The following is a 24,773-nucleotide window of genomic DNA, read 5'->3' as shown; positions in this document are numbered from 1 at the left end:
CTTGATAGTTTAGTGCACCATGCTTAAACGGCTTAGAATCAGGACTTCAAAGACGTTTTGAACGTCATGGACCATATGAGATGTTCCAGGAGTTGAAGTTAATATTTCAAGCAAATACCCGAGTTGAGAGATATGAAGTCTCCAACAAGTTCTATAGCTAAAAGATGGAGGAGAATAGCTCAAGCAGTGAGCATGTGCTCAGATTGTCTGGGTACTACAATCGCTTGAATCAAGTGGGAGTTAATCTTCCAGATAAAATAGTGATTGACAGAATTCTCTAGTCACCATCACCAAGTTAGTAGAACTTCGTGATGAACTATAATATGCAAGGGATAACGGAAACGATTCCCAAGCTCTTCGTGATGCTGAAATCGACGAAGGTAGAAATCAAGAAAAGCATCAAGTGTTGATGGTAAACAAAACCACTAGTTTCAAGTAAAAAGGACAAAGGGAAGAAAGGGAACTTCAAGAAGAACGGCAAGCAAGTTGCTGCTCAAGTGAAAAACCCAAGTCTGGACCTAAGCCTGAAACTGAGTGCTTCTACTGCAAAGGGACTGGTCACTGGAAGCGGAACTACCCCAAGTAATTGGCGGATAAGAAGGATGGCAAAGTGAACATAGGTATATTTGATATACATGTTATTGATGTGTACTTTACTAGTGTTTATAGCAACCCCTCAGTATTTGATACTAGTTCAGTTGCTAAGAGTAGTAACTCGAAACGGGAGTTGCAGAATGAACAGAGACTAGTTAAGGGTGAAGTGACGATGTGTGTTGGAAGTGGTTCCAAGATTGATATGATCATCATCGCACACTCCCTATACTTTCGGGATTAGTGTTGAACCTAAATAAGTGTTATTTGGTGTTTGCGTTGAGCATGAATATGATTGGATCATGTTTATTGCAATACGGTTATTCATGTAAGTTAGAGAATAATTGTTGTTCTGTTTACATGAATAAAACCTTCTATGGTCATACACCCAATGAAAATGGTTTGTTGGATCTCGATCGTGGTGATACACATATTCATAATATTGAAGCCAAAAGATGCAAAGTTAATAATGATAGTGCAACTTATTTGTGGCACTGCCGTTTAGGTCATATTGGTGTAAAGCGCATGAAGAAAATCCATGCTGATGGGCTTTTGGAATCACTTGATTATGAATCAGTTGATGCTTGCGAACCATGCCTCATGGGCAAGATGACTAAGACTCCGTTCTCCGGAACAATGGAGCGAGCAACAGATTTGTTGGAAATCATACATATTGATGTATGTGGTCCGATGAATATTGAGGCTCTGGCAGGTATCATTATTTTCTGATCTTCACAGATGATTTGAGCAGATATGAGTATATCTACTTGACGAAACACAAGTCTGAAACATTTGAAAAGTTCAAAGAATTTCAGAGTGAAGTGGAGAATCATCGTAACAAAAATAAAAGTTTCTACGATATGATCGCAGAAGTAAAATATTTGAGTTACGAGTTTGGCCTTCAGTTAAAACAATGTGAAATAGTTTCACTACTCACGCCACCTGGAACACCACAGTGTAATGGTGTGTCCGAACGTCATAACCGTACTTTATTAGATATAGTGCGATCTATGATGTCTCTTACCGATCTACCACTATCATTTTGGGGTTATGCATTAGAGACAGCTACATTCACGTTAAAAGGGCACCATCTAAATCCGTTGAGACGACACCGTATGAACTGTGGTTTGGCGAGAAACCTAAGCTGTCGTTTCTTAAAGTTTGGGACTGCAATGCTTATGTGAAAAAGTTTCAACATGATAAGCTCGAACCCAAATCGGAGAAGTAAATCTTCATAGGATACCCAAAAGAAAATGTTGGGTACACCTTCTATCACAGATCCGAAGGCAAGTTATTCATTGCTGAGAATGGATCCTTTCTAGAGAAGGAGTTTCTCTCGAAAGAAGTGAGTGGGAGGAAAGTAGAACTTGATGAGGTAACTGTACCTGCTCCCTTATTGGAAAGTAGTTCATCACAGAAATCTGTTCATGTGACTACTACACCGATTAGTGAGGAAGCTAATGATGATGATCATGTAACTTCAGATCAAGTTACTACCGAACCTCGTAGGTAAACCAGAGTGAGATCCGCACCAGAGTGGTACGGTAATCCTGTTCTGGAGGTCATGTTACTTGACCATGACGAGCCTACGAACTATGAGGAAGCGATGATGAGCCCAGATTTCGCGAAATGGCTTGAGACCATGAAATCTGAGATGAGATCCATGTATGAGAACAAAGTATGGACTTTGATTGACTTGCCCAATGATCGGTGAGCCATTGAGATTAAATGGATCTTCAAGAGGAAGACGGACGCTGATAGTAGTGTTACTATCTACAAAGCTAGAATTGTCGCAAAAAGGTTTTCGACAAGTTCAAGGTGTTGACTACGATGAGAGTTTCTCACTTGTATCTATGCTTAAGTCTGTCTGAATCATGTTAGCAATTGCCGCATTTTATGGAATCTAGCAAATGGATAAACAAAACTGCATTCCTTAAAGGATTTATTAAAGAAGAGTTGTATATGATGCAACCGGAAGGTTTTGTCAATCCTAAAGGTACTAACAAAATATGCAAGCTCCAGCGATCCATCTATGGACTGGTGCAAGCATCTCGGAGTTGGAATATACGCTTTGATAAGTTGATCAAAGCATATAGTTTTATACAGACTTGCGGTGAAGCCTGTATTTACAAGAAAGTGAGTGGGAGCACTACAGCATTTCTGATAAGTATATGTGAAAGACATATTGTTGATCGGAGATAATGTAGAATTATTCTGCAAAGCATAAAGGAATATTTGAAAGGAGTTTTTCAAAGAAAGACCTCGGTGAAGCTGCTTACATATTGAGCATCAAGATCTATAGAGATAGATCAAGACGCTTGATAAGTTTTTCAATGAGTACATACCTTGACAAGATTTTGAAGTAGTTCAAAATGGAACAGTCAAAGAAGAGTTCTTGCCTGTGTTACAAGGTGTGAAGTTGAGTAAGACTCAAAACCCGACCACGGCAGAAGATAGAGAGAGAATGAAAGTCATTCCCTATGCCTTAGCCATAGGTTCTATAAAGTATGCCATGCTGTGTACCAGACCTATTGTATACCCTGCCCTGAGTTTGGCAAGGGAGTACAATAGTGATCTAGGAGTAGATCACTGGACATTGGTCAAAATTATCCTTAGTGGAATAAGGATATGTTTCTCGATTATGGAGGTGACAAAAGGTTCGTCGTAAAGGGTTACGTCGATGCAAGTTTTGACACTGATCCAGATGACTCTAAGTCTCAATCTGGATACATATTGAAAGTGGGAGCAATTAGCTAGAGTAGCTCCATGCAGAGCATTGTTGACATAGAAATTTGCAAAATACTTACGGATCTGAATGTGGCAGACCCGTTGACTAAACTTCTCTCACAAGCAAAACATGATCACACCTCAGTACTCTTTGGGTGTTAATCACATAGCGATGTGAACTAGATTATTGACTCTAGTAAACCCTTTGGGTGTTGGTCACATGTCGATGTGAACTATGGGTGTTAATCACATGGTGATGTGAACTATTGATGTTAAATCACATGGCGACGTGAACTAGATTATTGACTCTAGTGCAAGTGGGAGACTGAAGGAAATATGCCCTAGAGGCAATAATAAAGCTATTATTTATTTCCTTATATCATGATAAATGTTTATTATTCATGCTAGAATTGTATTAACCGGAAACATAATACATGTGTGAATACATAGACAAACAGAGTGTCACTAGTATGCCTCTACTTGACTAGCTCGTTGATCAAAGATGGTTATGTTTCCTAACCATAGACATGAGTTGTCATTTGATTAACGGGATCACATCATTAGGAGAATGATGTGATTGACTTGACCCATTCCGTTAGCTTAGCACTTGATCGTTTAGTTTGTTGCTATTGCTTTCTTCATGACTTATACATGTTCCTATGACTATGAGATTATGCAACTCCCGTTTACCGGAGGAACACTTTGTGTGCTACCAAACGTCACAACGTAACTGGGTGATTATAAAGGTGCTCTACAGGTGTCTCCGAAGGTACATGTTGGGTTGGCGTATTTCGAGATTAGGATTTGTCACTCCGATTGTCGGAGAGGTATCTCTGGGCCCTCTCGGTAATGCACATCACATAAGCCTTGCAAGCATTGCAACTAATGAGTTAGTTGCGAGATGATGTATTACGAACGAGTAAAGAGACTTGCCGGTAACGAGATTGAACTAGGTATTGAGATACCGACAATCGAATCTCGGGCAAGTAACATACCGATGACAAAGGGAACAACGTATGTTGTTATGCGGTCGGACCGATAAAGATCTTCGTAGAATATGTGGGAGTCAATATGAGCATCTAGGTTCCGCTATTGGTTATTGACCGAAGACGTGTCTCGGTCATGTACACATTGTTCTCGAACCCGTAGGGTCCGCACGCTTAACGTTACGATGATAGTTTCATTATGAGTTTATATATTTTGATGTACCGAAGGTTGTTCGGAGTCCCGGATATGATCACGGACATGACGAGGAGTCTCGAAATGGTCGAGACATAAAGATCAATATATTGGACGGCTATATTCGGACAGCGGAAGTGTTTCGGAGAAAACCGGAGTGCCGGAAGGGTTATCGGAACCCCCCGGGGAAGTATTGGGCCTTAGTGGGCCTGAGGGGAGAGAGAGGGCAGTAGCCCAGGAGGTGGCGCGCCCCCTCCCATGGAGAGTCCGAATTGGACTAGGGGAGGGGGGCGCGGCCCCTCTTTCCCTCTCCGTCTCCCTCTCTTTCCTTCCCCCTTCCCTCTTCCTAGTTGGACTAGGAAAGGGGAGTCCTACTCCTACTAGGAGGAGGACTCCCCCCTCCTTGGCGCGCCTCAAGGGACGGCCGGCCTCCTCCCCTTGCTCCTTTATATACAGGGGTAGGGGGCGCCTCTAGACACACAAGTTGATCTTTGTGATCGTTCTCTTAGCCGTGTGCGGTGCCCCCCTCCACCATAATCCTCGATAATATTGTAGCGGTGCTTAGGCGAAGCCCTGCGATGGTAGAACATCAAGATCGTCACCACGCCGTCGTGCTGACGGAACTCTTCCCTGACACTTTGCTGGATCGGAGTCCGGGGATCGTCATCGAGCTGAACGTGTGCTAGAACTCGGAGGTGCCGTAGTTTCGGTGCTTGATCGGTCGGGCCGTGAAGACGTACGACTACATCAACCGCGTTGTGCTAATGCTTCCGCTTCCGGTCTACGAGGGTACGTAGACAACACTCTCCCCTCTCGTTGCTATGCATCACATGATCTTGCGTGTGCGTAGGATTTTTTTTTGAAATTACTACGTTCCCCAACAGGCAATAGCAGCGGACGCGGCGGCTAGAACAACAACAGCAACGCCAGCTCCAGCTGCTACTTCGACAACCCTGGTGGCAGGGGTGGTGCGCCACGTCAGGGTGGTGGTGACCGTGATCACTATCGTGAGCGTTGCCATATTTGCAAGAACGAAAGCCATGGCACGTGGCGTTGCAAGAAGCGCTATGACCGGAACTTCAACAACAACATTCGTAACCCTGCTGGTGGCAGCGGTGGCGGCAACGGCAATGGCAACGGCGGAGGCGGCAGCGGTGGCGGTGGTGGTAATCATCGGCCTGCGAATGCTGCTCACTCATATGGAGTTGATACCAACTGGTATCTTGACACCGGCGCGACAGATCATGTGACCGGAGATTTGGAGAAGCTCGCTGTCCGCGATCGCTACACCGGCAACGAGCAAATCCACACTGCGAGTGGTCAAGGTATGAACATTGCACATATTGGTCATTTGGTTTTATCTACTCCTTCCGGTTCCTTGAACTTGAACAATATTCTTCATGCACCTAGTGCTGATCAAAGTCTCCTTTCTGACTATCAACTTATGTAGGATAATCATGTGTTCCTTGAGCTTCACCCTGATGTCTTTTTTGTCAAGGATCAGGCTACCCAGAGAACAATTCTTCAAAACAGGAGTAGGTGGGGCTTGTTCCCCGTGACCGGACGGCAGAGTGCTCCAAAACGTCAAGTGCTTGGCGCCATCAAACCATCTACATCACGCTGGCACAAACGTCTAGGGCATCCATCCCTTCCGGTAGTTTAGAAAATTCTTAGAGACTTTAATCTTCTGGTGTCAAATAAACAAGATCACTTGTTAGTGTGTGATGCAAGTCTGATGGCGTAGAGTCATCAACTACTTTATTCTCATTCAGTTAGTGAATTGAAAGCTCCTTTAGAGCTCGTTTTTTCAGACGTTTGGGGTCCTGGACCCATTTCTATAGGCAGACAAAAATACTATGTCAGCTTTATCGATGATTTTCGCAAGTTCAGTTGGATCTATTTACTCAAAAATAAATCTGATGTGTTTGAGATATTCCGTCTCTTCCAAGCCCATGTTGAGCATCTTTTTTACCGCAAGATCATTGCTACGCAATGGATTGGGGGGGGGGGAGAATATCAAAAATTGAGTCCCTTTTTAGCGTATTGGCATCACCCATCATGTGTCATGCCCTCACGCTCACCAACAAAATGGATCTGCTGAACGAAAGCATAGACACATAGTGAAAGTTGGTCTTTCTCTACTTTCTCATGCCTTTATGCCTCTGAAGTTTTGGGATGAAGCTTTTCTCACTGCAGTTTACCTCATAAATGGCGTTCCTAGTCGAGTCATCAACAATCAAACTCCATTAGAACGTCTTTTTGGCACTAAACCAAACTACTCTTTCCTTCGCATTTTTGGTTGTGCCGTGTGGCCAATCTTCGCCCTTTCAACAAACACAAGCTTGAGTTACACTCCAAACAATGTGCTTTCTTTGGTTACAGTAGCCTCCACAAAGGATATAAGTGTCTAGATATCTCCTCGGGACATTGTCAGTGTCAAAACCGGCGGATTTCGGGTAGGGGGTCCCGAACTATGCGTCTAAGGCGGATGGTAACAGGAGGTAGGGGACACAATGTTTACCCAGGTTCGGGCCCTCTCGATGGAGGTAATACCCTACTTCCTGCTTGATTGATCTTGATGATATGAGTATTACAAGAGTTGATCTACCACGAGATCGTAGAGGCTAAACCCTAGAAGCTAGCCTATGATTATGATTGTCGTTGTCCTACGGACTAAACCCTCCAGTTTATATAGATACCGGAGGGGGCTAGGGTTACACAGAGTCGGTTACAAGGGAGGAGATCCACATATCCAAATTGCCAAGCTTGCCTTCCATGCAAAGGAGAGTCCCACCCGGACACGGGACGAAGTCTTCAATCTTGTATCTTCATAATCCAACAGTCCGGCCGAAGATATAGTCCGGCTGTCCGAGGACCCCCTAATCCAGGACTCCCTCAGTAGCCCCTGAACTAGGCTTCAATGACGATGAGTCCGACGCGCAGGTTGTCTTCGGCATTGCAAGGCGGGTTCATTCTCCGAATTCTCCATAGAAGATTTTGAACACAAGGATCATGTCTGGCTCTGCAAAACAAATTCCACATACCACCGTAGAGAGTATAATATTTCCACAAATCTAATCTGCTGACAACTTTTCATAACGTGACATCACGCCATGGCCCGGTTATTATTCGAACCGTTTTTCTCAACCAGCTACTACACATATTGCGAGGCGGTATTCTTGGCACGTCTTGTCGAAGCAGAGATCGTGTCCCCTTATCATGGGATTCTCATCAACACGGGTGTGGGTAACCCAACTGCGCCATCAATTACGGCGCTTGGGGAATAAGCGAGTTTACCAGGCAAGTGGGGAGGCGCAGAATCCCTGCTGCCTTTATAAGGGGATAAGAACTCCCTTTCGCACCCACACTTTCTTCTTCCCGATCCATTCCCCTTCGCCCGAGCTCCAGCGCCCGAGCGTTCGTCTTCTCCGCCCACAAAGGCCTTCCGAAAATGTCCGGATTCGGAGCAGGAGGCAAGTGGATGGCCTCTACCGTCTAGGAGAAGCATATCAAAAAGCTTCGGGAGGCCGAGTATCTGGCCAAAAAAATTGTCCACCGTCTCCCGACGGCGAGACGGATCGTTCCTACTCCGGAACCCCAAGAGAGGGTTGTATTCCTCCCTCATTTTGTCCACGGGCTAGGGTTTCCCCTCCACCCGTTCGTTCGCGGCATCATGTACTATTACGGGATCGATTTTCATGATCTATCCCCTAATTCCTTCCTCAACATCTCGACATTCATCATCGTGTGCAAGGCTTTTCTCCGCATCTCGCCACACTTCGACTTATGGCTGAAGATCTTTAATGTGAAGCCCAAGGTGGTGAGCGGTGAGCACGCCGAGTGCGGGGGCGCCATGGTGAGCAAGATGCCCAACGTCACATGGCCAACAGGTGCTTTTAATGATCCCGTCAAAGAGTGGCAACAGCAGTGGTTTTACATTACTGAGCCGCGCAGCACGGAATGGGCCGCTGCTCTAGAGTTCCGATCCGGAGCCCCTCTGCGGCTTACGTCCTGGCCCAAGAAGGGCCTGAACTGGTCTTCGTCTGACGAACTATCTATGCTCCAGACGCGTGTTAAAGATATGGAAGACAAGAACATCGAACTTGTCAATGTAGTCCAGGTGATGTTAGTTCGCCGGATCCTGCCATGTCAGCACCGGACTTGCAATCTATGGGAATTCGATCCGGCCAAGCACCAGACCCTGCGAAAGCTCTTTGGCTCCTCGCACGAAGACATCTGGAAGGTGCTTTTCAAGTCCAGAAAATCATGGCCGAACTCGGCCGAGGACCGCGGGTATCAACTGTTCCGCCCTGCAAGCTCGGTAAGTTTTTATGCGTTTTACCCGCATAACCCAAGGGAAATGCTTAATGTGTTTTCCTCAACCCCCCTAGGGCTGGACGAAGAAGGCGGGGCGGATCCACTGTCTGGCCCCGTTGCCCGAAGAACTGGCCGGCCCACTTCTGACGAAGATGGTGGCCCCGGCGCCGTACAAGGCGCCGAAGAAGAAGACCGAGAAGGAGGCCAAAAAGACCCGGGGCGGCCTTCATCGCCGCGGCACTTCGGGCACAATATCCGAAGGCTCCAACGTCTGTTCTGCCTCCGAAGAGGACAACGAGGAGGAGGAAGACGAATCCCCAGCGGGGGGAAGAAAGAAGAGGGCGGCCTCCATACACTTGGAGGCCGTGTCACCTAAAAGGGGAAAACTCCTCTTCCGGAAGAGTCCACTGCTGCCGCCGATAGCATCCCGATGTGGGATCCCAGGGCCCAGCCCCTGGTGAACTCGTGAGTATAAAATCCGAACATGTTTATGCGTCCAGACTCATCATGTCATAATATTTTAACCTGAGCTATATTTTTTGTAGTCCGACGAGGTCCGGCACCGAACGATCCTAATTAGAGGATTCGCTGAGCTCGGATGCTATAGAGAGCGGGACGCCCCCGAAGGCCCCTTCCCCTAAATATGTGCATAACATCGAGGCTTCGTCCCAGAAGGACCCCGACCAAGGAGGGGGGAAGAGATCGTGAAAGCGGCACCTGGAGGTCAAACTTCGGGGGCTGGAGACATGGGGGAGAAGATTCCCATGGGTGTCGATGACGGGAGCCATCTTGAATTCGGCTCCTAGCCGGACGCAATTCCAGAGACCAATATGGCTCCAGAATCAAGCAGGCGGCCTCCCTCGGCTAGAGGGGGCGTGCCTGTTCCACCGGCAATCTCTGTCCAGCCAGAGGTGCTAGATGTTTTGTTGGCGGCGCTGAAGAGCGCCTCCATCGTCGATGAACATCGTGCCCTGATGGGTGCAGTGATTAAGGAGATTCAGTCTGCTGAGAGTGGACTGAATGAAGCCTGTATCAGACTTATAAGAGGCTTTGAGGTATGTTTTATGAGGTTTCAAAGAGTGTCATAGTATGGATAGTAGCCCCTGATACACTGTTCGGTGCAAGAAAGGACCGGACAGAGGATCAATTTTATGTTCACAGGAAGACTCATTTGATGACATCTATCTCTCTTCTTTTATAAGCAGGCGTCTGTAGCGGCTGCTGCCTCTCATGCTTCGGAGGTCTCTGGACTGAATCAAAGTCTGGAGCGGGCCGAAGAAGAACTTGGCCAGTTGAAAAGGCAGTTGGAAGATAAACAAGGTATGCGCAAGCCTTGTTCGCGTTCAGTGTGAACAAATTCTCAGTATGATAAAATATGTTTCATTATTTGCTCTAGGGGCGATGACCGAAGTCGAGGCTCTGAGGAAGGCTATTGCCGAGGCCGAGGAAAAGGCAGCCGTAGAGCAGGCTCTTCGTGAGAAGCACGAGGCCAGGGTTATTGAAGCTGAGCAGGAGCTTCAAGAGTTCGTGAAGAAATGCGAGACCTTGGAGCAGAGTTTAACGGAGAAAAAAAATCCGAACTCGCCAGGGTCATCAGGCCGCGCGCGATGCCCAGGGGGAAACCCAAGGCACCCTGTAGGAGATCCAAGAGGTGAGGACGATCGTGGCGGGTAAGACTTTTTTCCATGTAAAGCAAGTATTCAAGGAGAAAATCATGTTTCTGATTTTGAGTTCGGATTTCTCCAGGGGTATTTGTGGAACTGCCCCGCAGCATATCGGATGCCGCCCAATTCTACCGAGTCGAAGAAGGGAACACTGCGGATAAGCTCTTCTGGTCACAGTATCTGGCACCGAATTATTCGGTGCCTTTTGCCGACCAACTGAAACAGCTGATCGAACTGCATAGGGCGGCCGAACTAGCCATGAAGGATTTGATTATCCGGCTATGGCCTGCCGAGCCGATTCCAGGCAGCTACTTCGGGCCCGTGAAGCGGCTTGTGAGTGCTTGCCCTCGACTTGAAGTCATCAAGCGGTCGGTGTGTATAGAGGGTGCGCGAATGGCCTTCGCCCGTGCAAAGGTGCACTGGGGGAAGATGGATGCCGAAAAGCTGACGACCGAGGGACCGCCAGAGGGGAAGGAGCACCGCAAGCCCGAATTATATTATGAAAGTGTCCTGAAAGGATCCTGCCTAGCGGCGGAGCAATGCACCAAGGACATTATATTTCCATGAATACAATCATGTTGTCCTTTATAATGTTGAACAAGGTCATTTCTATTATTTATTGCCTGTTATATAAAAGTTTATCCTCCTGCGCGACCGTTTTATATATTAATCCTGAGAGTTGGCCAGTCGTCGGCTTCTGCCCCCACGTAGGAAGTACGGGGGTGTTCGGGATAAACCTGATCACTCTTTATCCTAGTTTTGGGTCCTTCGAAGGAGGTGTTCATCACAACGAACCAGGCAATTGGACTATAGGGCTTTATCACTCTCACTTAGCCATAGGAGCTTTATAAAAGGAAGGTAGGCGCATCCCCTGGTGTTCGGAAGACCGCACGAGGGGCTATATAAGCACCTGATCGGAAGAAAAGCCGATCCATCGCACGCTGCATTGGTTATGGCATTATGCGGGAGAAATCCTTAAAGATTTTATAACCTCTCGAACAGCTGACCAGCTCTCGCCATATCATGACAGTCAGTTTTTGGCTTTCTCTACTGAGGTGCTCGTCCGGAAGAACCGGGACACAATCGCAGTAGTTCTCCCTGTGCCGCCTTAGCCGATATAGCGGAACGTAAGGCAGCAAAACATGGGAGCTGGGCAAACCCAACATTTGACCCAAGACATGATTTGGAGCTGATGCATATAATGCTATAAGTTCGGGGTGCCGAACTTCCATGAAGGTGTTCGGACTTTATTGTCGTATTATGGGTAAAACGAAGCCCCTGGCATATTTAAAGCATATCACGGTGTACAGATGCCACTTGACAAAAGAATTTTAATAAGAACTAACAGCAGGTAAGCGTTATATAAATCCACATGTTGTATTTGAATAGTACGTCGATGCGTGTGAGTACAGGTAATGTGATAAAAAAGAAATATGACTGTGGAACCTACTGAGACCAGGGGGAAGAAGCTGTGTGCAGATCCGGAGTATAGTCGGATGGTCATCGCAGGGAATATCTAAGGATTCCCTTGCGCGTTCGAGCTGCTTCCATATCGCCAGTCCTGGTCTGCGCAAAGTTGAACCTGCAGACAAAATGTAAGAAATGCTTGTGTGCTGCAGAGCGGTTGAGCCGCGGTATGTGGCCTGTCCTGGCTTTCACCGAGTGTTTAATTGAGCTCTGGATGAGCCGGGCAATCTTGCTGCGAAGTAGTTCGAAGTCCTTTGGCAGTGTCCAGGAATCGGGCCGTCGAGTCGAGGTTCGGTTGGAAGGTGCCACTTGTAGCTTCTGCTGTTAAAGCAGCGGTATACTCCTTGGTGTCGAGGGGAAGTTCGGCCTTGGCATTAACCGTGATGATGCCGCGCGGACCGGGCATCTTGAGCTTATGGTAGGCATAATGTGGTACCGCGTTGAATCGAGCGAACGCGGTTCGTCCAAGCAGTGCCTGATAATCACTGCGAAAGGGGACGATGTCGAAGATTAACTCTTCGGCACGATAATTGTCTGTTGATCCAAAGACTACTTCAAGGGCGATGGAGCCTGTACAGCTGGCCTCCATACCTGGTATAATACCTCTGAAGGTGGTTTTAGCGGGCTTGATCACCGAATCACCGATGCCCATCTTGCGCACTATGTCCTGGTAAAGTAGGTTTAGACTGCTACCTCCATCCATATGGACTCGCGTGAGGTGGAACCCGTCAATTATTGGGTCGAGGACTAGTGCGGCTGGATTGCCCTGATTGGTGTTAACCGGACGATCCGTGCTGTTGAAGGTGATCGACCCTAGTTTATATTGTGGGACGACTGGTTCCGTTAAGTCGACATCCCTAAGGATGTGTCCGGTTCGGGTTGGGAGTGTAGGTGCCGTTTACCATGTTCACCATTTGGATTTACGGGGGAAATTTCTTTTGCCCTCATGTACTCGGTGATTTGGGCTCCTCGTCGCCATCATTGCTTTGAGACCCCTTATCTTTGTTTTGGCACCTGACCTGCCGGCTTGTTTGAAGACCCATCATTCTCTGTTGGTATGATTGGCTGGTGTTCTCGGGGTGCCATGAATTTGGCATGGGCGGTCGAGTATGCGGTCCAGACTGGACGAACCCGAATTGTCATTTGTGAGTGGCCCATTCCGCTGACTGGACTTAGAGCCCCTAAATCCGGTGTTGACTGCCGTATCTTCGACGTTTCCACCATTTTTGCGGCGCTTGTGTTTGTTGCGTTGGGGTTTGCCGTTGCTATCTCTGGCTTCTGATGTGCCGGGGTTGCTTGCAGTGTTGTTGCTACGGGCCAACCAACTATCTTCGCCCGCGCAAAAGCGGGTCATGAGTGTCGTGAGGGCTGCCTTGGATTTTGGCTTTTCTTGGCCGAGATGTCGGGCAAGCCACTCATCACGGATGTTATGTTTAAAGGCCGCTAGGGCTTCGGCATCCGGACAGTCGACAATTTGGTTCTTTTTAATTAGGAACCGAGTCCAGAATTTCTTGGCTGACTCTCCGGGCTGCTGTGTTATGTGACTTAAATCGTCAGCATGCGGTGGTCGCACATAAGTGCCCTGGAAGTTGTCCAGGAATGTGTCTGCCAGGTTCTCCCAGCTTCCGATGGAGTTTGTTGGCAAGCTATTCAGCCAATGCCGAGCCGGCCCCTTGAGTTTTAGTGGGAGATACTTGATGGTGTGTAGATCATCCCCGCGGGCCATGTGAATGTGGAGGAAGAAATCCTCTATCCATACCGCGGGGTCTATAGTGCCGTCATATGATTCAATGTTCACGGGTTTAAACCCTTCTGGGAATTCATGATCCATTACTTCATCAGTGAAGCATAGGGGGTGTGCCGCGCCTCTGTGCCGGGCTATATCACAAGGCAGTTCATACGAGTCTTGTCTGCTATGTTCGGCCCGGCCGGATTTGCTTTTAGTATATCTGGCGTGACGGTTGTCGTCACGCGTTGGGGCGCACCCCCGTGATCCGTAGGCCGATCTTTTATGTCCCGATTTGTTTTCCAATACTTCTCGCAGGTCCCGCGTGTTACCCCGGGCCTTGGTATTTTTGTTTGACTGGCGACGGGGTGCGGTCTGGACTTCAGGCTGATATGCCGCTTTGTCTTGGCCACGAGGTGGCCGGTCAACCGCATCATACGCTGGTAGTGTAGGCTTTAATGCTTCCTCCTCGAGTTGGGGTGGCAACCTGCGCTTTGGGTAACTTTTGGTTGGGCGCCCAAGTTCGTATTCCACGGCTGCCAGCACCTCAGTCCATCTATCCGCTAGCAGATTTTGATCAGCTTGAAGCTGCTGTTGCTTTTTCTTCAGGCTTTTTGCTGTGGCTATAAGCCGGCGCTTGAAGCACTCCTGCTCGACGGGATCCTCAGGCGGGATAAATTCTTCGTCGCCGAGGCTCACCTCATCATTGGAGAGGGGCATATAATTGTCATCCTCTGATTCTCCGTCTGCCGCCTGTTCCTTAGGGCTAGCTTGCCCATCCTCCCGCTCGAAGCTTGGCTAGAGGGGATTGTCTTCGTCTTCGGCACTATCCACAGCGTTATTCTTTCTTGTGCCGGTATCGCTGCTTTTGCTATGGCGGGGCTTAGAGCGGCGCCGACAGCACCGGTGCTTAGATTGCTTCTCGAGGGGATTATCCTCCGTTGCCTTATTGCCATCGCTTTCTTTGTGGGTGTCCACCATGTATATATCATATGATGAGGTGGCTGTCCAGTGCCCTGTGGGTGGTGGTTCCTGTTCTTCTCCTGCATCGTCGTCCATACCGTCAATGTCTTCTAAGCCGAAATCAGGCATGTCGGTTAAGTTGTCGATAGTGGCTATTAAGTGGGTGGTGGGTGGGGAATGAATTTCTTCGTCATCCGCTTCCCACTCAAGCCGGACATAGTTCGGCCAAGGGTCTCCTGACAAGGAGAGAGACCTCAATGAATTTAGCACATCACCCAAGGGCGAGTGCTGAAAGATATCCGCGGAGGTAAACTCCATGATTGGTGCCCAATCAGATTCGATAGGCATGGATGCAGGCGGTTCGGAGCCTGTGGCCGGGGACGAATCCAAGGGTCCGGCAACACATGTCTCATAGGGGGTGAAGTCAGTATTCGGCTCTATCGCCGCTGGGTGTGCGGCCTCCATGGCGGGGTCCATCCACCCGTCCTCGGACGACACGGTCTGCTTCGGATTGAGGGCCGGAGTAGCCATAGGTGTGATCTCCCGAACACCGTCCGACGGCAGAGCTAAGTGATGCTCGTCGTGACTGTGCGGCGCACCTGACACGAGCTCGAATCCGTCGAAGATCAAGTCTCTGCGGATGTTGGCAGTATAGTTTAAGTTAACAAACCTGACCTGACGGCCAGGGGCGTAGCTCTCGATGTGCTCCAGATGGCCAAGCGAGTTGGCCCGCAGTGCGAAGCCACCGAATATGAAGATCTGTCCGGGGAGGAAAACCTCACCCTGGATCGCGTCGTTGTCGATGATCGAAGGAGCCATCAAGCCTTATGGTGACGACACATTGGAACTCTCAATGAAAGCACCAATGTTGGTGTCAAAATCGGCGGATCTCAGGTAGGGGGTCCCGAACTATGCGTCTAAGGCGGATGGCAACAGGAGGCAGGGGACACAATGTTTACCCAGGTTCGGGCCCTCTCGATGGAGGTAATACCCTACTTCCTGCTTGATTGATCTTGATGATATGAGTATTACAAGAGTTGATCTACCACGAGATCGTAGAGGCTAAACCCTAGAAGCTAGCCTATGATTATGACAGTCGTTGTCCTACGGACTAAACCCTCCGGTTTATATAGACACCGGAGGGGGCTAGTGAAGGAAATATGCCCTAGAGGCAATAATGAAGTTATTATTTATTTCCTTATATCATGATAAATGTTTATTATTCATGCTAGAATTGTATTAACCGGAAACATAATACATGTGTGAATACATAGACAAACAATATGTCACTAGTATGCCTCTACTTGACTCGCTCGTTGATCAAAGATGGTTAAGTTTCCTAGCCATTGACATGGGTTGTCATTTGATTAACGGGATCACATCATTAGGAGAATGATGTGATTGACTTGACCCATTCCGTTAGCTTAGCACCCGATCGTTTAGTATGTTGCTATTGCTTTCTTCATGACTTATACATTTTCCTATGACTATGAGATTATGCAACTCCCGTTTACCGTAGGAACACTTTGTGTGCTACCAAACGTCACAACGTAACTGGGTGATTATAAAGGTGCTCTACAGGTGTCTCAGAAGGTACTTGTTGGGTTGGCGTATTTCGAGATTAGGATTTGTCACTCCGATTGTCGGAGAGGTATCTCTGGGCCCTCTCGGTAATGCACATCACTTAAGCCTTGCAAGCATTGCAACTAATGAGTTAGTTGCGGGATGTTGTATTACGGAACGAGTAAAGAGACTTGCCGGTAATGAGATTGAACTAGGTATTGAGATACCGACGATCGAATCTCGGGCAAGTAACATACCGATGACGAAGGGAACACCGTATGTTGTTATGCGGTCTGACCGATAAATATCTTCGTAGAATATGTGGGAGCCAATATGAGCATCCATGTTCCGCTATTGGTTATTGAGCGGAGACGTGTCTCGGTCATGTCTACATAGTTCTCGAACCCGTAGGGTCTGCACGCTTAACGTTTCGATGACAGTTATATTATGAGTTTATATGTTTTGATGTACTGAAGGTTGTTCGGAGTCCCAGATGTGATCATCGACATGACGAGGAGTCTCGAAATGGTCGAGACATGAAGATTGATATATTGGAAGCCTATGTTTGGATATCGGAAGTGTTCTGGGTGAAATCGGGATTTTCCCAGAGTACCGGGAGGTTACCTGAACCCCCCGGGAAGTTAATGGGCCATAGTGGGCCTTATTGGAAGAGAGGAGAGGCGGCCAGGGCAAGGGCCACGCGCCCCTCCCCCTAGTCCGAATAGGACAAGGAGAGGGGGGCGGCGCCCCCTTTCCTTCTTCTCCTCCACCTTCCCCCCAAGTCCTAATGCAACTAGGAAAAAGGGAGGGAGTCCTACTCCCGGTGGGAGTAGGACTCCTCCTAGCACGCCCCTCTCCTGGCCGGCCACACCCCCCTGCTCCTTTATATATATGGGCAGGGGGGCACCCTAGAGACACAACAATTGATCAGTTGATCTTTTAGCCGTGTGCGGTGCCCCCCTCCACCATAGTCCACCTTGATAATACTGTAGCGGTGCTTAGGCCAAGCCCTGAGTCGGTAGAACATCATCATCGTCACCATGCTGTCGTGCTGATGAAACTCTCCCTCAACACTCAGCTAGATCGGAGTTTGAGGGACGTCATCGGGCTGAACGTGTGCTGAACTCAGAGGTGCCGTGCGTTCGGTACTTGATCGGTCAGATCGTGAAGACGTACGACTACATCAACCGCGTTGTGCTAAATGCTTCCGCTTTCGGTCTACGAGGGTATGTGGACAACACTCTCCCCTCTCGTTGCTATGGATCACCATGATCTTGTGTGTGCGTAGGATTTTTTTTTTGAAATTACTATGTTCTCCAACAGTGGCATCCAAGCCAGGTTTTATACGTAGATGTCATATGCACGAGTAGAACACAAGTGAATTGTGGGCGATATAAGTCATACTGCTTACCAGAATGTCATACTTTGGTTCGGTGGTATTGTTGGATGAAGTGGTCTGGACCGACATTACGCGTACGCTTATGCGAGACTGGTTCTACCGACGTGCTTTGCATACAGGTGGCTGGCGGGTGTCAGTTTCTCCAAATTTAGTTGAACCGAGTGTGGCTACGCCCGGTCCTTGCGAAGGTTAAAACAACACCAACTTGACAAACTATCGTTGTGGTTTTGATGCGTAGGTAAGAACGGTTCTTGCTAAGCCCGTAGCAGCCACGTAAAATTTGCAACAACAAAGTAGAGGACGTCTAACTTGTTTTTGCAGGGCATGTTGTGATGTGATATGGTCAAGACATGATGCTAAATTTTATTGTATGGGATGATCATGTTTTGTAACCGAGTTATCGGCAACTGGCAGGAGCCATATGGTTGTCGCTTTATTGTATGCAATGCAATCGCGCTGTAATGCTTTACTTTATCACTAAGCGGTAGCGATAGTTGTAGAAGCATAAGATTGGCGAGACGACCATGATGGTACGATGGATATCAAGGTGTCGCACCGGTGACGATGGTGATCATGACGGTGCTTCGGAGATGGAGATCACAAGCACAAGATGATGATGGCCATATCATATCACTTATATTGATTGCATGTGACGTTTATCTTTTATGCATCTTATCTTGCTTTGATTGATGGTAGCATTATAAGATGAACCCTCACTAAATTATCAAAGTATAAGTGTTCTCCCTGAGTATGCACCGTTGCGAAAGTTCTTCGTGCTGAGACACCACGTGATGATCGGGTGTGATAGGCTCTACGTTCAAATACAACGGGTGCAAAACAGTTGCACACGCGGAATACTCAGGTTAAACTTGACGAGCCTAGCATATAACAGATCTGGCCTGGGAACACAGAGACCGAAAGGTCAAGCATGAATCATATAGTAGATATGATCAACATAGTGATGTTCACCATTGAAACTACTCCATCTCACATGATGATCGGACATGGTTTAGTTGATTTGGATCACGTGATAACTTAGAGGATTAGAGGGATGCCTATCTAAGTGGGAGTTCTAAAGTAATATGATTCATTGAACTTAAATTTATGATGAACTTAGTACCTGATAGTATCTTGCTTGTCTATGTTGATTGTAGATAGATGGCCCGTGTTGTTGTTCCGTTGAATTTTAATGCGTTCCTTGAGAAAGCAAAGTTGAAAGATGATGGTAGCAATTACACGGACTGGGTCCATAACTTGAGGATTATCCTCATTGCTGCACAGAAAAATTACGTCCTAGAAGCACCGCTAGGTGTACCACCTGCGCCAGCAACTACAGACATTGTGAATGCCTGGCAGTCACGTGTTGATGACTACTCGATAGTTCAGTGTGCCATGCTTTACGGCCTAGAACCGGGACTTCAACGACGTTTTGAACGTCATGGAGCATATGAGAAGCAAATGCCCGGATTGAGAGATATGAAGTCTCCAATAAGTTCTACAGCTGCAAGATGGAGGAGAATAGTTCTGTAAGTGAGCATATACTCAAGATGTCTGGGTACTGCAATCACTTGATTCAACTGGAAGTTAATCTTCTGGATGATAGCGTCATTGACAGAATTCTCCAATCATTGCCACCAAGCTACAAGAGCTTCGTGATGAACTATAATATGCAAGGGATGGATAAGAGTATTGCCGAGCTCTTCGCAATGCTAAAGGCTGCGGATGTAGAAATCAAGAAGGAGCATCAAGTGTTGATGGTCAATAAGACCACCAGTTTCAAGAAAAAGGGCAAACGGAAGAAGAAGGGTAACTTCAAGAAGAACAACAAGCAAGTTGTTGCTCAGGAAAAGAAACCCAAGTCTGGACCTAAGCCTGAGACTGAGTGCTTCTACTGCAAGCAGACTGGTCACTAGAAGCGGAACTGCCCCAAGTATTTGGCGGATAAGGAGGATGGCAAGGTGAACAAAGGTATATGTGATATACATGTTACTGATGTGTACCTTACTAATGCTCGCAGTAGCACCTGGGTATTTGATACTGGTTCTGTTGCTAACATTTGCAACTCGAAACAGGGGCTACAGATTAAGCGAAGATTGGCTAAGGGCGAGGTGACGATGCGCGTGGGAAATGGTTCCAAAGTCGATGTGATCGCAGTCGGAACGCTACCTCTACATCTACCTTCGGGATTAGTATTAGACCTAAATAATTGTTATTTGGTGCCAGCGTTGAGCATGAACATTATATCTGGATCTTGTTTGATGCGAGGCGGCTATTCATTTAAATCAGAGAATAATGGTTGTTCTATTTATATGAGTAATATCTTTTATGTTCATGCACCCTTGAAGAGTGGTCTATTTTTGTTGAATGTCGATAGTAGTGATACACATATTCATAATATTGAGGCTAAAAGATGCAGAGTTGATAATGATGTTGGGGAACGTAGTAATTTCAAAAAAATTCCTACGCACACGCAAGATCATGGTGATGCATAGCAACGAGAGGGGAGAGTGTTGTCCATGTACCCTCGTAGACCGAAAGCGGAAGCGTTAGCACAATGCGGTTGATGTAGTCGTATGTCTTCACGATCCGACCGATCAAGTACCGAACGTACGGCACCTCCGAGTTCAGCACACGTTCAGCCCGATGACGTCCCTTGAACTCCGATCCAGCCGAGTGTTGAGGGAGAGCTTCGTCAGCACTATGGCGTGGTGACGATGATGATGTTCTACCGACGCAGGGCTTCGCCTAAGCACGGCTACAGTATTATCGAGGTGGACTATGGTGGAGGGGGGCACCGCACATGGCTAAAAGATCAAACGATCAATTGTTGGGTATCTGGGGTGCCCCCTTGCCCCCGTATATAAAGGAGCAAGGGGAGGAGGCGGCCGGCCAGGGGGAGGCGCGCCAAGGGGGAGTCCTACTCCCACTAGGAGTAGGACTCCACCTATTCCTAGTAGGAGTAGGAGAGGGGGAGGAAAGGGAGAGTAGGAGAAGGAAAGAGGGGGCCGGCCCCCCTTGCCCTAAACTAATTCGGTTTGGGCCTTGGGGGGAGCGCCCCACACTCCCCTTGCTTCCCTCTATTTCCACTAAGGCCCATGTAGGCCCATTAATCCCCCAGGGGGGTTCCGGTAACCCCCGGTACTCCCGTAAAATCCTGATTTCACCCGGAACACTTTCGATATCCAAATATAGGCTTCCAATATATCAATCTTTATGTCTCGACCATTTTGAGACTCCTCGTCATGTCCGTGATCATATCCGGGACTCCGAACAACCTTCGGTACATCAAAACATATAAACTCATAATATAATTGTCATTGTAACGTTAAGCGTGCGGACCCTACGGGTTCAAGAACTATGTAGACATGACCGAGACACGTCTCCGGTCAATAACCAATAGCGGAACCTAGATTCTCATATTGGCTCCTACATATTCTACGAAGATCTTTATCGGTCAAACCGCACAACAACATACGTTGTTCCCTTTGTCATCGGTATGTTACTTGCCCGAGATTCGATCGTCGGTATCTCAATACCTAGTTCAATCTCGTTACCGGCAAGTCTCTTTACTCGTTCCGTAATACATCATCCCGCAACTAACTCATTAGTTGCAATGCTTGCAAGGCTTAAGTGATGTGCATTACCGAGAGGGCCCAGAGATACCTCTCCGACAATCGGAGTGACAAATCCTAATCTCGAAATATGCCAACCCAACAAGTACCTTTGGAGACACCTGTAGAGCACCTTTATAATCACCCAGTTACGTTGTGACGTTTGGTAGGATACAAAGTGTTCCTCCGGTAAACGGGAGTTGCATAATCTCATAGTCAATGGAACATGTATAAGTCATGAAGAAAGCAATAGCAACTAACTAAACGATCAAGTGCTAAGATAATGGAATAGGTCAAGTCAATCACATCATTATCCTAATGATGTGATCCCGTTAATCACATGACAACTCATGTCTATGGTTAGGAAACATAACCATCTTTGATCAACGAGCTAGTCAAGTAGAGGCATACTAGTGACACTCTGTTTGTCTATGTATTCACACATGTATTATGTTTCCGGTTAATACAATTCTAGCATGAATAATAAACATTTATCATGATATAAGGAAATAAATAATAACTTTATTATTGCTTCTAGGGCATATTTCCTCCAGTCTCCCACTTGCCCTAGAGTCAATAATCTAGTTCACATCGCCATGTGATTTAATACCAATAGTTCACATCACCATGTGATTAACAGCCATAGTTCACATCGACATGTGACCAACACCCAAAGGGTTTACTTGAGTCAATAATCTAGTTCACATCGCTATGTGATTAACACCCAAAGAGTACTAAGGTGTGATCATGTTTTGCTTGTGAGAGAAGTTTAGTCAACGGGTCTGCCACATTCAGATCCGTAAGTATTTTGCAAATTTCTATGTCAACAATGCTTTGCACGGAGCTACTCTAGCTAATTGCTCCCACTTTCAATATGTATCCAGATTGATACTTTGAGTCATCTGGATCAGTGTCAAAACTTGCATCGACGTAACCCTTTACGACGAACCTTTTGTCACCTCCATAATCGAGAAACATATCCTTATTCTACTAAGGATAATTTTGACCAATGTCAAGTGATCTACTCCTAGATCACTATTGTACTCCTTTGCCAAACTCAGGGCAGGGTATACAATAGGTCTGGTACACAGCATGGCATACTTTATAGAACCTATGGTTGAGGCATAGGGAATGACTTTCATTCTCTCTCTATCTTCTGCCATGGTCGGGTTTTGAGTCTTACTTAACTTCACACCTTGTAACACATGCAAGAACTCCTTCTTTGACTATTCCATTTTGAACTACTTCAAAATCTTCTCAAGGTATGTACTCATTGAAAAACTTATCAAGCATCTTGATCTATCTCTATAGATCTTGATGCTCAATATGTAAGCAGCTTCACCGAGGTCTTTCTTTGAAAAAAATCCTTTCAAACACTCCTTTATGCTTTGCGGAATAATTCTACATTATTTCCGATCAACAATATGTCATTCACATATACTTATCAGAAATGTTGTAGTGCTCCCACTCACTTTCTTGTAAATACAGGCTTCACCGCAAGTCTGTATAAAACTATATGCTTTGATCAACTCATCAAAGCGTATATTCCAACTTCGAGAAGCTTGCACCAGTCATAGATGGATCGCTGGGGCTTGTACATTTTGTTAACACCTTTAGGATCAACAAAACCTTCTGGTTGCATCATATACAACTCTTCTTTAATAAGTCCACTAAGGAATGCAATTTTGTTTATCCATTTGCCAGATTTCATAAAATGCGGCAATTGCTAACATGATTTAGACGGACTTAAGCATAGATACGAGTGAGAAACTCTCATCGTAGTCAACACCTTGAACTTGTCGAAAAACCTTTTGCGACAATTCTAGCTTTGTAGATAGTAACACTACTATCAGCGTCCGTCTTCCTCTTGAAGATCCATTTAATCTCAATGGCTCGCCGATCATTGAGCATGTCAATCAAAGTCCATACTTTGTTCTCATACATGGATCCCATCTCAGATTTCATGGCCTCAAACCATTTCGCGGAATCTGGGCTCATCATCGCTTCCTCATAGTTCGTAGATTCGTCATGGTTAAGTAACATGACCACCAGAATAGGATTACCGTACCACTCTGGTGCGGATCTCACTCTGGTTTACCTACGAGGTTTGGTAGTAACTTGATCTGAAGTTACATGGTCATCATCATTAGCTTCCTCACTAATTGGTGTAGTAGTCACAGGAACAGATTTCTGTGATGAACTACTTTCCAATAAGGGAGCAGATACAGTTACCTCATCAAGTTCTACTTTCCTCCCACTCACTTCTTTCGAGAGAAACTCCTTCTCTAGAAAGGATCCATTCTCAGCAATGAATATCTTGCCTTCGGATCTGTGATAGAAGGTGTACCCAACATTTTGTTTTGGGTATCCTATGAAGCACTTCTATGATTTGGGTTTGAGCTTATTAGGTTGAAACTTTTTCACATAAGCATTGCAACCTCAAACTTTAAGGAACGACAGCTTTGGTTTCTTGCCAAACCACAATTCATACGGTGTCGTCTCAACGGATTTAGATGGTGCCCTTTTAAACGTGAATGTAGCTGTCTCTAATGCATAACCCCAAAACGATAGCGGTAAATCAGTAAGAGACATCATAGATCGCACCATATCTAGTAAGGTACGATTACGACGTTCGGACACACCATTACACTGTGGTGTTCTAGGTGGCGTGAGTAGTGAAACTATTTCACATTATTTTAACTGAAGGCCAAACTCGTAACTCAAATATTTTACTTCTGTGATCATATCGTAGAAACTTTTATTTTTGTTACGATGATTCTCCACTTCACTCTAAAATTCTTTGAACTTTTCAAATGTTTCAGACTTGTGTTTCATCAAGTAAATATACTCATATCTGCTCAAATCATCTGTGAAGATAAGAAAATAATGATACCTGCCGCGAGCCTCAATATTCATCGGACCACATACATCAGTATGTATCATTTGCAACAAATCTGTTGCTCGCTCCATTGTTCCGGAGAACGGAGTCTTAGTCATCTTGCCCATGAGGCATGGTTCGCAAGCATCAACTGACTCATAATCAAGTGATCCCAAAAACCCATCAACATGGATTTTCTTCATGCGCTTTACACCAATATAACCTAAACGGCAGTGCCACAAATAAGTTGCACTATCATTATTAACTTTGCATCTTTTGGCTTCAATATTATGAAAATGTGTATCACCACGATCGAGATCCAACAAACCATTTTCATTGGGTGTATGACCATAGAAGGTTTTATTAATGTAAACAGAACAACAATTATTCTTTAACTTACATGAATAACCGTATTGCAATAAACATGATCCAATCATATTCATGCTCAACGCAAACACTAAATAACATTTATTTTAGGTTTAACACTAATCCCAAAAGTATAGGGAGTGTGCGATGATGATCATATCAATCTTCGAACCATTCCCAATACACATCGTCACTTCACCCTTAACTAGTCTCTGTTCATTCTGCAACTCCCGTTTCGAGTTACTATTCTTAGCAACTGAACTAGTATCAAATACTAAGGGGTTGCTATAAACATTAGTAAAGTACATATCAATAACATGTA

Source organism: Triticum aestivum, chromosome 1A (assembly GCF_018294505.1).
Source record: "Triticum aestivum cultivar Chinese Spring chromosome 1A, IWGSC CS RefSeq v2.1, whole genome shotgun sequence".
Lineage (NCBI taxonomy): Eukaryota > Viridiplantae > Streptophyta > Magnoliopsida > Poales > Poaceae > Triticum > Triticum aestivum.
This window is presented reverse-complemented; position numbering follows the sequence as displayed.